The sequence below is a fragment of the Aquarana catesbeiana genome, linkage group LG06 (genome assembly GCF_042186555.1).
Source record: "Aquarana catesbeiana isolate 2022-GZ linkage group LG06, ASM4218655v1, whole genome shotgun sequence".
Lineage (NCBI taxonomy): Eukaryota > Metazoa > Chordata > Amphibia > Anura > Ranidae > Aquarana > Aquarana catesbeiana.
The window spans coordinates 376,788,314-376,802,455 of NC_133329.1; the positions used below are offsets into that span (position 1 = coordinate 376,788,314).

General features: G+C 40.3%; 1 protein-coding gene across 6 annotated transcripts in view; it reads left to right on the forward strand.

Annotated features, from left to right (window-relative positions):
- Nucleotides 1-14,142, forward strand: part of LRP1B (LDL receptor related protein 1B) — a 2,172,167-nt gene that overhangs the window by 431,505 nt on the left and 1,726,520 nt on the right. The window lies entirely within an intron of this gene.

Here is a 14,142-nt window from a genome sequence, read left to right on the forward strand (position 1 = left end):
GGGAAATAAAGTAACTTGATGTCCATCAAATATGATGACTGTGATTCATCTCTAGACACATCACACTATACCTTCCTACTGGTGTCTCTGCCATTTCAATTACCAAACAACCAAAAAACAAGCATATTACCCCCCCCCCCCCCGGTGGCTCCTTTGAGGACCTAGGACCAGGACCCCCAAGGCATCAAGAGTTACCAACTCTATCATGTGTGTATATATTACACTATGTGAGCTCTCCCACCTTTCTTTTTTCCGGAAGACACCCGAGGTTGTTCCTTGGGTTCCTAATCTGCCCCCTCGGTTATACTCCATTTGACCGCTGAGGACAACCGCCACATGAACTCAAAGTAAGATAGCTGACTCCTTAAGATGATTGCATTTATTTAATTTGTGTTTATTCAGTTTAAAAGTTTTTAAAATGTTGATTTTAGTCAGTGTTACTGTATACTGTAACTTTGATTTTTTTTGGGGGGGAGACTTAGCTTTTTTGCTTGATTACTGGTGTCTCAAAAATGACATATTAGTATTATTATATAATGCTATTAAAGCTCTGAGACATTTTTAATTACGGCTCTCTGATCTCCTATCATCCTTTTCTTAATGTGCCCTTTAAATCGCCACCTTTGTTTATATGCAGTGAATTACTTGGATTTACAGCATTTAATTCAGACTGTATTGACATTAATATCCCAATTAAAGCTTATTTAGTGGGATTTCTATCCTGAAATTGGGTTTATTTAATAAAAAGACAAATTGTGTTTTTTTGTGTGTTAAGCAGTAAAGAAATTCTGAATGGAACCGGTAAAGTGTGAAATTAAATTTCTGAAAATGATTAAATACCTGAAACACCTCTGCCGTTACCCCTCCTTGCCGAAAAATAAATAGAAAAACACAACTGACCATGAGTAATTCAACTCTGGCGAGACATAACCTTGCACACAGCTCCTTTGCCATAAGCTATTTTATTTAAAAGAATATTCCAGTGTTTGGAGGTTCCTGGTTTGGTGCAGGTACCTGAAGGTTTGCCTCTTTTGGGGTGGAGCAGCTCAACACCTTCAATCTCTGCCTACACATTTTGCAGCAATGAATTTAGGGAACAACTGCACAAATGTTCACCACAGTTCATACCCCAGTATGACTGCCCTTGAACCAAAAAGTTTTCTTTTTGCTTTTAATTTTGATACCAATGTTTGAGCCAGTGGGCCATCCTCTTTCATCTCTCAGGTAACTACCTACACCAAACTTCTATGGAAGACGGAAGATATGAATAAAAGATGCTGGATCCAGCATTAGTTTTTGGCGTCTTTGTTGCTTTAAACAACAGTAGGATGGGCGTCCTGCTGTTGCTTGATGGGAGGCTATTGTAGGTGGGGACACTTTCACATGACTGCATGGAGGGCCTTTAGATAAAGGGACAGCTTTGGTTTTCTAAAAAACTTCCCAGCTGAAGCTGCACTTTGCCAATGAAGGAGACAAATACTGATTCTCTTTGTTGTACTCCTCCCCAGCAGCACATGTTTTCTATTGCTCCCCATTCCATTTAGTCACCTTGAATGAGGAAATGAAGCTCATTGCAAGTTCCAAGTCTCTCTATGGATTTAACACAGGGCTGAGGCTTTCTTTTTACCCCCATGTGATAGCACTGGGCTAATCATTCAGAATCAGTGCTGTCACATGAGAGGAAAGGGAGTTCCATATACCCTGTTCTGGGAATTACCTTCACCCTTGGTTACTGGACAAAGCCTTAGTCAAGTGAGGAAATGTAGAATATGTGTTGCTGGGGAGAGCAGCATTAATGCACAGGTTTGCTTAAATTGTCTTGGCTGCTGGAGACTTTAGTGTCAACAGATGTGACACAATTGTATGCCCTGGCTAATTTTTAATCTCTTGGATTTCAAAAAAGAAGGTCCTCTAAATTCATGATCGTCGTATTTTTAACTTGATTTACATTTGCAATGTGCTTGTTAGTATTCAGCCTATATCTGTGCAACAAGCCTTTATGTGTATGCCAGTATAGAATACTAAACACCAACAGTATCAATCCATCAAATGGAGTGACATCCCCTGATATGTACATGGTAAAGGAGGCTGTTAAGCAGTTTTATAGATAAGTCCATACCGCTATAAAAAAATCATTTATGTAGTAGAATCCATCAACTGTCAGGCTCTGTTTAGATCTGTTTGTATTTGTGCTCTATATACACCAACGGGAGCAAATAATAGCCATAGACTCCTGAACATTCATTTAGACATTTGTGGAACCAAGTCAAATATATCTTTTAAGAATTAAAGGGGTTGTTGACATTGCAAAACTTCTTCCACGATGCTCTTAGTGGCTGGATTTCTCCTCTAGCATGCCAAACAATTAACTGTTAAAGGGAGACAATGGACTAGTAGAGAATTGGAATTTGCTCATTCTTTTTTGGCATCATTCAGCATTTTCTTCAAATATCCATTTTCAAACCGGAAAAGTACACTGGAAAATGCAGATTTTGCAAATATATATCTCACAAAAGTGAGTACACCCCTCACATTTTTGTAAATACTTTATTCTATCTTTTCATGTGACAACACTGAAGAAATGACACTTTGCTACAATGTAAAGTAGTGAGTGTACAGCTTGTATAACAGTGTAAATTTGCTGTCCCCTCAAAATAACTCAACACACAGCCATTAATGTCTAAACCGCTGGCAACAAAAGTGCGTACACCCTTAAGTGAAAATTTCCAAATTGGGCCCAAAGTGTCAATATTTTGTGTGGCCACCATTATTTTCCTGCACTGCCTTTATCTTCTTGGGCATGGAGCATGACACTTTTGACACTTTTTAGGGACCAGTGACACTAATACAATGATCAGTACTAAAAATATGCACTGTCACTGCACTAATGACAATGGCTTGGAAGGGGTTAAGATCAGGGTCGATCAAAGGATTAACCAGTGTTTTTCCAAACTGTGGAAGGTGCATTTACTAGGGGAAAACATGAATCCTGGTCCCTGCTTTGCAGAGACATAGGATCCATGCCTTTCCTCTTGTCCGAACGGCAATCTACCTTGTTTATATAGGCAGTTCACCATTCTGTCTCTCTGCAGGATGATCATTGGGTGCCAGCGGACATTGAGTCTGCGGTACCTGTTGATTGGCTTCCGCTGTGTGTAGTCTGCTACCGGAAGTGCAGGATCACATATAACTATTTATACGTGATCCTGTGCACAGCTGCTGCCCTGTAGGCAGACCTGTGTTTTGTCATGTGGCAAAGCTGCATGCGTTAAAAGGTTCTAGAGCCTCTGTGATGTGTTTGTCACATATATGGCAGCCCATTCAAGTGAATATGCTCCCCTATGTGCGAAACACAAACAAAAAAAAAATGCGATTAGGAACGTGTGTTTCCGCTATGCAAAGTATAAAGGAAGCCTTAGGGGTGCTATATGTCTGTCAGTTGGAGAGAGATGTGTCCTCTGGCTCCTAGCTCAACACAGTGGCAGCTACCTGCAATTCTAGGCTGGCTCCATATTCACCCCTCTCCAAAATCCTAAAGATTCAGTCACTTCACTCCAGCAGCAACCCCCCCACCCAGAGCTTGGGCCTGGTACAGGAGGGCTGGCTGTACTGCCCTATCAGCAGCCCTGGACACTCCCACTGTAATCCATGAGGCCAAAATTGCCTGATTTTTTTTTTAAACGATAGCTTGTGTTGTGAGCATAGAGCAGTGGCAGAACTACCAGGCTTGCAAAGGTCGCACTTGTGACTGGGCCCTGACATTCCACCATTCTGGAGGGGCTCGCTGCAGGAGCATGACTGGTTTACACTGCCAAAAGTCATGCAACTTGCTTGCGACTTGCTTGAGATTTCCTTGTGAATTGCTTGAGACTTGCTTGTGACTTCTGTGATTTAACATTGCAGTCTGTGGCACTCAAATTACACCAAAGTCGCAAAAAAGTAGTGCAGGAACTTTTGTAAAGGTACTTGTGCCGCATTGATTAGGATGGCACTCATTACAATGAATGTGTTTTGACCTGTTATCCGACTTTATGTCACACTGTGAACCGGGGCTTGTAAAGGGCCCCAGGCTAGGAGTAAAGGGCTCTGTGCTTGGAGTGAAGGGCCCTGGGCTTGGAGGGAAGGGCCCCGGGCTTGGAGGGAAGGGCCTGAGGCTCCAAGTGAATGTTCGAGGGACCAGAAGAAAGGAGACAGATAGAAAGGGCCCTGGGGAAAGGGCGAGGATCACTTCTTTGATGCAACTGTATTCTGACGAAGTGCCAAAAACTTTCCAGCTGCTCTGTGTGGACTACAGTTTGGATCAGAGAGGTTTCAATATTTACAATTAAGACATGCTTTGAAGACCCAAGGTCTGGCCCGACTGTTCTTTTCCATTTAGTCCCTTTTCAGTATAGTCCAAGCAAATAAAACCAATGGTCTCATCTCTAAAGTCTATAAGAAACTGTTATCTGAATTGTTTCTTAAATTTCCGATTCCATGCAGGCAAAAATGAGAGATGGACATTTAAGTAGCCCCGGGGGATATATAGGATCAAATAATAAAATAATTAGTGATTCAACTTTTTATCCTATATAGAGCCTACCATACTCTGGAGCTGCTGTACAGGGTAGGCAGGAAAGAAAACTCTGAATGTGTAAGATGTGCTCAATCTCCTGGTTCTTTTATACATCTGTTCTGGAGATGTCCAAAATTTGACCGGTATTTACAGGATGTGATAGATGTCATAAATTCTGTATATGATACTATGCTGACTCCAGATCTGTCTTATGTCTGCTTGGGTGTATAAATTCCAACAATCTGGATCGTGATGAGGCAGTGGCCATTGTAAGAATGCTCTTCATGGCCCGCAAGTTAATAGTCTCTCGTCGGGTTTCATCCAATCCTCCTATCCTCGGGGACTGGGTTCAGGAAATGGACAAACACAGATCATATGAGAAATACACTTATGCTCAACATAATACTTCTCGAAAGTTTGAAAAAAATATGGAAAAAATGGATAGATGCCCCATGTTTTAATCTAAGCTTACAATAAATAGTGGGAACGCTTGCTCTTCTTTGTTATTTCCTTCCTTTCCCTTTTTTTTGTTCAGCATGGGCTGGCCTGTCATAGGAAAATGTTCCATATTTAATATATTGTTAATCATATAGTGTAACGGTCGCTCTGGGATATTTTTTTTTTATTGAATACTTTTTGAAGGTTAGATGATAATGAACTAAACGTACTGTTGACATTATTGCCTTATTTTTCCAATAGATTTTTTGTTCAAATCTATGTTTTATTTTCTTTTTACTTTTTTTTAATCTGAGTAGAAAGGGCCCTGGCTGGGACCAATGGAAAGGGCCCCGGCAGTCAGAGGGGTCCTTCATGATTTCTTGCACCAGGGCCCTGAAGGTTCTAGTTACACCTCTGTCGTAGGGAGTACAACGTGGAGCAGCTGAGCATACAAGTGTGAACAAGACAATTAGAGAATGGGGTTCGGGATGGTGAATGTAGTCAGCTGTAGTCAGGTGTATGGAAATGGGCAGAAAATGGGGACTTTGTGTTTACATCAGCTTTAAAGTGATTTAATTTTTATTGGACACAGCAATTAAGGGTTAGGAACCCCATCATGCTTTAATTTATGTTTGAGAGATTCTCTCTGTTTAATCTTAGATTTTTACTTCTGTGCTGACCTCAGTTGTCCCAGGGACCAAAAATTGAAGGAAGTCTCACCAAAAGATTACTGGACAAGAAGTCAGCTATGCATAGGAAAATATTTCCATTAAATGTCAACCCTCTCTATCATTATACATATTCCGTTGGGATAGGCTCGTAAAATTGGCATATAAGAATGTGATTCAGTGCCTAGGCTGATTTTTCTGCTCAGAAAGCCCTATTTCCACATTTGAAAATCAGCCATGCAGCCCAGAACCAAACAATTTGAAATGCAGAAAAAGGGAAATAACTTTGTTATAGCTGAATAAACTTTTCTTCCAGCAATAAGTGGAGGGGCGTGCTGCATTCACACTCCAGCAGATGTGACTGGGCTACCCTGTGTTTACAACATATGGAAACTCCACAGAAATTGAACACATTAAGATCGCACAATTAGCGTGGCTGTGTCCATATATGTTGAAGCCCTGCTTTATATTTTCCTACTTCGCTTTTAAGGTGTAATATCTCCGTTCACATTGCTTCTTTGAGATGCATAAGTGATAATTAGATTTGTACTGTAAGTTTCATTTTTCACTCTTCCATTCTGAATGTATATTCATCGGGTCAGGTTTTACACATAGGAAATGGCCAAGAACCGTAAAAAAATGAATATGAAAATATTTGGCCTGCTTGTGATGCACATTTGTGTGGACACGCCGAGGTTCACAGACCAGGTGAATGAAATCTCTTGGGGCTCCTGTACACAAGTGAATCACGGTGGATCAACAAGCAGTGAGAATGCAATATGCTGCCTTCTCGCCACCTGTTTTAACCCCTAAAAACCTGCATCACAATGCAAATGCATGTATTAGAAAGGGTTGCTGGTCAGTGAAGGTGTGGCCCCATTCACTTGAATGGGTTACATTCGGCGAGGATGGTATTGGCTGCCGAATTTGACGGACAGGGAGATTATTTTTGCTGCACTGCAATGCAGTCTGGCAGCTGCATGTGCTTGACCCATACAGCTGCCTTTACAACTTGATGCCCTACAAAAGTGTGACTCAATCGTTGTTTTTACTGCCCCTCCAACAGCAAATGTAAGCGTATCCTTAAGTTGTCTACTAGAGTACAAACTCATAAATAATTTATGTGTTGTGGTTTTCACTTGCAGCATGTGCTTAAATGCAGGTCTGGGCAAAAAACAAAACAAAACAATACATTCTCCTTGCACTGCAGCACATCTGATTGCCTGCTTGTGCTTCTTCTTCCTCATCTTCTCTAAGCTCTGCTTTATGGGAACTGCAATAGGCTTATACCAAGTCCAACTAGGGTATGTATGCTTCTTACAATAATTAAAAAAAAATACTTTGGTGGCCCAATCACACTATCGGATGTGTGGAATGCTATGTATAACGTACATTCGCTGGTGTGAAATTTGAAGGGGGGGTGCACTCCCTTTTTTACCCTTTTTGTTCTGTTTTAATATTTGATTAAAATGTCACAACATGACATTTCATTAATCTCTATGGACTGCTGTGCAGTACAATGTGGTGTAGATCCTTGTATTGCACCACATAAAAATGTAGCATGTCCTACTTTTTCAGTGCACAATAACTCAGCACAATTGCTTTGTCTATACATTGGGGCAGCATTGGGCTGCAGTGATTAGAGAACTTCATTAAAGTAATATAAGGCCCTCAGCATTCTGAGGACAATAAAATAAACATTTCTCAGACAACGATTTTTAAAACTCTTACCCCAGCACTTGCAGTTTACAGCTTCCGATGCTGCTGGCTCCTGCTCTTTCAGTGCTACTTCCCTTAAAGTCATTGTAAAGGCGTATATATATTTTTTTATAATTACATATTTACGTATATATATTACATTTTATAATTACCTGCCCTGTGCAATGGAACATCTATGGAAGGTTGTTACTCTAATACAGGGAATGCATTAAAGTAAAAAACCTTCTGGCTTTCAAACCACTTTAACTTCTGGTCTTCACAGGAAATGATTAATAGTGGACAGTACAGTCTCCAGTCTGTTTGTTAGCTTGGAGAATGGAGGGTGGAGGAGAAGGGAGGATCAGGGAAGTGCTTTGCCATCCTAGGCTATGGAGCTGTGTGTTTCTATTAATGCACATAGTGTAGAAAGACACAACTGTGCTCCCTGGATGCAAGGTTGGATCCATAGGATGCTGCAAGAGAAAGGAGCCACCCTGAAATAGGAAACCTGGGGCAGCAGTCATGGCATCAGATTAAACTGGAACATAGGAAAGGATTAACAAATAAAGAAGCTGCATACTCAGTAAACTGCTGAAAGTGCTTAAAAACTTAGGCTTTAATATCACTTCAATTTGTAGTTTTAAATCTACTGGACTTGAATGTAAACATTGTTCTTAATGCTGCTTGGGTACTGTGGATAAATATTTTGTGTCTGTATGAACATTTGTGACTGGTAGAGAACAATTCACATGTCCCCTTAAAAAACAATGTTCAAATTGTTCTTAATGCACAAGTTAGATGCTTTCAATGTCCACACGGCCAAAAAAAACACTACAAAATAATCAAAACTACAAATTCAGTTTTTTTAATCAAACACTTTTTATGGTATAACATTTGTTTGCAAGGTGGTGTCCTTTAATGGTGGTGTATAAGAAAAGACTGAAAGAGAATACATATCCAGACGAGTCACATTGGGCTAATAATACCAGCTCCATACAATTACACATTCACTGTGCTCATTGACCTCGGCTCAGTTGATTTAGTGAGCTTGCTATACATGTCTTTGTTATTAGTCTCTGGGAAGAGTTATACTGTTAAACACATTGTAGTTTATATAACATGTGCGGTCTTTTTTCAAAGATATATTTTATCAACTCTTCCACACTAAGCTTGTTTTTTTTCTGTAAAACTAATGTTCAGCAAGTGTTTTACAGGCCCACTGTAGATAAGCTCTGTCTTTGGCCAAGGAGACAATCACATTTAAATATGTATGTGGATGACTCCCGCGCTGTCAAAGGGTCTGCACTAAAGGACACTGATGCAACACCTGTGATTCTGATCCAAACAGAAACAAATAAGGTGAAATAGTAATGGTAATTGCGCTGTGAAAGAAGGGGGTGTGGGAGGGGCTAAAATAGGATGTGATGGTGGAAACTGCAGTGGTATGTGATAAAACAACCAAGTGTACATACATGGAATCAAAATAGTGTCACATAATGATACCTGGTGTAGTAGAGTAATCCAAAAGAAAAAGTAATTATATAGCAAACATGTGTACCATATAACTACATGATCATTAATATAAAAAGTCCAAGAAAAACCGTCAAAGTATATAAAAAATTGCAAAATGACAGAAAAAATATAAAAAAAAAATGTATAATAAAACAGTCCATATAAGGTGAATGTAAAACAATCCCACCACCAAAGAGCGTACGTGTACCAAAAAAATCTTCAGTGATAGCACCTCTGTGTCTGCAAGCAGCTCACCTTAGTGCTGTAAGGTGTACAGCATAGGCTGGTCACAGATCACAGGTAGGCTGATGGATGCAAAGGTGAAGGGATATCCCATATGTAGCATAGACAGTCCCAGTAGTAGATGTTCAAAACGATATAATAAAAAAATACATAGAAAATATATATAGTGTAACTCCGCAATGAACACAGTGGGACAGGGACAGATCATAAAGCAATGTACTCACTTTTTAAAAATGAGCATAGGCACCAATACACAAATGCCGAGTTTGTATGCCCTTGTTGATAAAACTTCAGTCGGTTCCTGCTCCCCGGTGCTCATCAGATACGGTGGATATAAGTAAAGCATGAAGAGAGAATATACATAGCATAATCTCGTATATAAAAGCCGATTTATTGAAGAGGTTTAAAAAACAGACTCACATGTAAAATCATATACAGAGCGGAGCATCCACGAGCGCCGAGCTCGTCTCCTGCCGTCAGACTGTGAGTGTACCCAGTGCTCCAATCCTGACGCGTATCGTCACATCACGTGACTTCATCAGGTTATCCCCTGATAACCTGATGAATACCGGGCCAAACACGGTTCAAATTTCGAATGAATTTTCTTTCGAAAATCGTATCTAAGAATTTTCGTACTAATTTCACACCATTAGTGGGCTGCAGCAACGGCCGATTTTCGTGCGGCAATCAAATTTGAGAAATCGGACATGTTGGAAATTTTTACAAAAACAAACGATTTTCTAATCAATGATGGGAGAATCGTGAGAGAAATGTAATAAGAAAAGAAAATTTAGGGAGAGAAAAGAAAATTTAGGGAGAGAAAAGAAGATTCCCAGCCACGAAAATTATTTTCTGTAGCAACATAAGGTGAAGTTGAAGGCTTGGTCGGCCAAATTTCGAAAATCAATGGTGGCACCATCGGATCACAAAAAAAACAAACTTTCTGATTTTGAAAATAAAATTTGTTATAAATTCGACCGTGTATGGCCTGCTTTAGGGGCTTCTTTCCCTCTGTTTCTGTGGGTAGGACAGCCCATTGAAATGAATGGGCTGCCTACATAAAGAACACAGGTCACACAAATCTAAACAGAGCACTCTATGCATAGTTAACTTAAGCCGGTAAGATTTAAACTATGACAATATACCAGAGTACATGCTTTTACAGATGATTGCAGGCAAAGTATTGCTTGTTTTACCTTATTATATTTTCGTATAGAAGGGGACCCCTTCTGGCAAGGGGTCCAGGGAAATGATCCCTTTTGCTCCTTTATAAATCCCACACTGCTTTTAGCATGTTTACATGTCTGTGTGAATAAATGTAGAGAAAAGTATTATTTTTACAAAAGAAATCTTCATTTTATCTTTAAAAGCTTTCCTTGAGCTCCATTCCAGTGGCTTCGGCCAGGCTGAGATGATGTCATCATCAATTTGCTGCAGGCAGGAGAAAGCATCAGATTGCAACATTGTAGCTTTGTAACATTTTGGGAGATTAGACAGACAATCATTCTCTCCTATGGGTCCATGAAACATTCCTATTCGCTTGTATGTATCTGATTCATTCTTCAATAATCCAAAGGAATAAAAGAAGGTACTTGGTGACCTTAACTTGATGACAATATCTTCATTGCTAACTTTTCAGGAAATTGTTATATTTCAGCACACTGTGTCATTTCGAATATCACTTATGTACTATTGCCACTGAACTGAAATTCTCTATAGGGCTGCTATGTATGGTATTGTGTTTAGAGAACAATGGTCATGGACATACTTCACAATGCTGAAGAAGATCTATAGAAAAAATTGACTCCAACAACCAGCACCTGAGCATTGCAATTCTATATGGCACGATTTCAATTCTATTCGGCACGATTCCTTCATATTACCGCACTAGAGGTATGTGGGCGACAGAGAAAAAAAAAATAACAGATTCTTCTTCTTGTTAGAAAATACACTGCTTTATCTTGAGTCTATATAAATTAAAAGTTCTGTTATCTGTGCCACTTACTTTGTATAATATTCTACCACCGCACACTTTAAAATGGAAGTATGGGCAAAATCAAAATGAACATTTATGATGTAATAACACAGGTGTGGGCCCTGTAATATAGTTTTATTACCTGTTGATTCTGCCAGTAAGGTTGGCCAAAGATGGATCTTTTCTTTTTTCTCCAATCAGCCAGCAGGCTGTTTAAAAATAATAAACAGATCCCCCATCCAAACAAGCGAGGTGGAAGGAGGCGTTCACCCATTGTACAATTGTATTCTGACAGCGTGGACCCCTTCACTGTCAGAATACACCGATCAGAGGTGCAGCTGATTGGCTGCAGCAAACTGGTTGAGAAAAGTTTTCCAACAGTCCCGTTCTACAGAAGTCCATCATTAGATCAAATTCTGTCAATGAGGAATAGGGATACATGGATTGATATTTGGCCAGTCTTTGCTTAACTGAACAAATTTAGATCTATCTATGGCCAGCTTAAAGTACTACTAAAGATTTGTTTTTTATGTGTTTAAAGCAGTAGTAAACCACAGTACAAGGTAAAGACTTACTTTAAAACAAAGCCCTCCAGTGGTGCACTGATAGGGCTTCCATCTTCACACAGTCTACCTTACGGGTTTGCAGCCTCCGACTATATGAGTTCCCGGGGGTGCAATGACGTCACTCCCGCGCGCGCGTGAGAGCCGCCGTTTACGGCACAAAGTGCAAGGCCTTAATAGCCGATGCACCGGTGACGTCACCGGCTGTATGCAGTGTGAATATTTCCTAAACAGTGCAAGTTTAAAAGATATTCACAGTATCTACAGGTAAGCTGTATTAAAGGCTTACCTGTAGGTACAAGTGGTAAAAACTGAGTTTATTACCACTTTATTACCACTTTAAAAATAACAAACATGTTATACTTACCTGCTCTGTGCAATTGTTTTGCAAAGAGCAGTCCCAACCCTCCTCTTCTCCGGCCCCCTGCAGGCGCTCCTGGCTCCTCTTCCCCCTCCCCCTGCCGAGTGCCCCTTTAGCAAGCTGCTTACCATGGGGCCACTTGTAGGTGTTCGTTCCTGAACCCTGCTCTGTGTGTCCGTAAGAGAGGTTTTCCCTTCCCCTCCTTTCCGAGAGACACAACAGAAAGTGAGAGGATAGCTTTCAAAAACAGGGGAACTTCCCATTCCCAAAGCCAAAAAAGAAGGGTGAATGTCCAAACAGGGACACTGACAGAGGTCCTTTACTCTTCTTTACCAATGACTAGTAATGAAAAAGTTATAACTGGATATTTCCTTCCATTTAACAAGAGATGTACCTTTTGACAAGACCCCAAAAGGAGAAGGTGAGAGAAGGGAAAGAGGAGAAGGGGTGGAATACATCTGCCTCCAGGATGGAGGGGGTAAAGATGAAGGGAGTAGTACCTTCATCTGCCCCTATAGATCTACTCCACCCTTTGTTCTACCTCCCTATGAGAGCAATGCTTGTCAGATGATATGTTTTCTAAGATGCGGCTGTAAACTTTGAGAGGTAGCACCTGGTACCAACTTTGAAAATGATTTTCAGAATCACTGAGGTCCTCTGAGAAAGTTGATGTTAATCCAAGAAACATATCATGAATGTGTCAACTGACATACTATGCTTATCACATGTGAATGAAGCATAAAATTGCAATATGCTATAATACAACCAATTATCTATGATTCATTGCATATGATCAATTTTTGGTGGTTATTCCCTTCATTTTATATTTAATAAATGTTTTTATCAAGGAGACTTAAAGGCTGACGCATGATTTTAGAACCCTGTATTATTTCTCTGGCCAATGGATACAAAATACACTTTTAAAATCCCAACTTTGTAACAATATATTTTTCCTGATTACTGTATATACTTTTGGTGTATCTAAAGTAGATATTTTGGAGATTGTACACTTAATTTTAGGGTGTTTGGCCAGTATAAAAAAAAAACGGCAGAAGCATCAGACAAAAAAAAAAAATGGAAGAAAGGCCGCATTACAGGGTTGAAGCTGAGTCAGACAGACAGAGTTATGCCAGGTACACACGGCCGGACTTGCCAATGGGCTAAACTCCATCGGCATTTCCGAATGAAAGGTTGAGAACATGTTATATTTCTGAGTCCGGAAATGCCGGCAGAAAAAGTCCGATGGGGCATACACGCAGTCGGAATGTCCGACCGAAAGCTCCCATCAGACTTTTTCTGTCGGGAAGTCCGGCCGTGTGTACGCGGCATTAGAAGTAGAGATGTAAAGTCTTACTAGACTGGTGAAGGCAGGAGTTTTGGGAGGGTTCTGGTGTGGTGGTCCACAGGGTGGAGCAGGGCAGTGGTACTTCCAAATTGGCTAGAGTCCTAAGAGCTTCCCACCTGCTTTCCTGAGCAATTATTAACTTTTCCAGTTTGGTAGTCATGAAAGCTTCTTTTTGTTTTTATAGTGGATGCAGGGTCTTTGAAGGCATCCATTTTTGCACCAAAAACAAAGTGGAGGGGGTACTATCTAAAGCAGGGGTCTCCAAACTTTCTAAACAAAGGGACAATTTACCTAAATGTCTTCAGACTTTAGAGGGCCCAGTCTGTGGCTAGTGGGAGCACTAAATGTCCTATCTTTGGTACTATGGGGAGGAAGAGTGCCCCATTGTTGGTGTCAATGGCAGAATTAGTGTTCCATCATTGGTTTCAGTGGGAAGAATAGTGCCCCAGGGGACAGATAAAGACAAACAAAGGGCTACATCTGGCCCCTAGGCTGAAATTTGGAGACCACTGGAATAAAGTATGGTGTCCTATTTGAGTGTGGTCCAGCTGTTGTGACCCAGGATGGGTATATGTGTATTCTGTGTTAGGATTCTATAACTGTCACCAAGGTGAGTTGGTTGGTTAGTCTGGCTGGGGGCCTAGCACAAAGCAAAATTTGGGCTGCAGATAGTGTTCTGGTTGGATGTTCATCTGTGGTGCCTTTAAAAACCATCAACTCAATTTATCTATATTTAACATTATTTATTATTTGTTTTGTTAATCATTGTTTTTATATGGAACTT